This window comes from Neophocaena asiaeorientalis, unplaced genomic scaffold (assembly GCF_003031525.2).
Source record: "Neophocaena asiaeorientalis asiaeorientalis breed wild unplaced genomic scaffold, Neophocaena_asiaeorientalis_V1.1 scaffold57, whole genome shotgun sequence".
Lineage (NCBI taxonomy): Eukaryota > Metazoa > Chordata > Mammalia > Artiodactyla > Phocoenidae > Neophocaena > Neophocaena asiaeorientalis.
The window spans coordinates 8003431-8004224 of record NW_020172731.1 but is presented as its reverse complement, the minus strand read 5'-3'; positions in this window follow the sequence as shown (position 1 = coordinate 8004224).

The following is a 794-nucleotide window of genomic DNA, read 5'->3' as shown; positions in this document are numbered from 1 at the left end:
AAAATAGTTTATTTTTATTTCCTGGTTACTGTAATTCATGTAACTGATTCTGTTGATCTTTTTGCATTGACTCATGTGAAGCATAGAGACAAATATGGCTTCTTCTAGCAAAAGTGTAGAGAGAGGGCTTCCCTGGTGGCGCAGTGGTTGAGAGTCCGCCTGCCGATGCAGGGGACACGGGTTCGTGCCCCGGTCCGGGAAGACCCCACATGCCATGGAGCAGCTAGGCCCATGAACCATGGCCACTGAGCTGGCGCATCTGAAGCCTGTACTCTGCAACAGGAGAGGCCACAACAGTGAGAGGCCCGCGTACCGCAAAAAAAAAAAAAGTGTAGGGAGAAAATTATGGCACTTTGGGTATTAACAGCATTCCTATCTTCATCTAATCTTTCTTACTCTCATTTCCTCCTTGCCTCAATTTCTTCCAAATTATTATTTATTTTAATTAATTAAATGTATTTATTCATTTATTTACCATTTGACCCTCTTTACCCATTTTCCTTACTCCTCATCCCCCACCTCTGGAAACCACCAATCTAATCTGTTCTCTGTATCTAAGAGCTTTTTTCTCTTTTTTTAAAGACTCCACATATAAGAGAGGTCATTTGGTATTTGTCTTTCTCTGTCTGACTTATTTCACTTAGCATAATGCCCTTGAGGTCCATCTATGTTTTTTGAAAATGGCAAGATTTCATTCTTTTTTATGGTTGAATAATATTCCTGTGTGTGTGTGTGTGTGTGTGTGTGTGTGTGTGTGTGTGTGTGTGTATACACCAGTTTCTTTATTCATCATT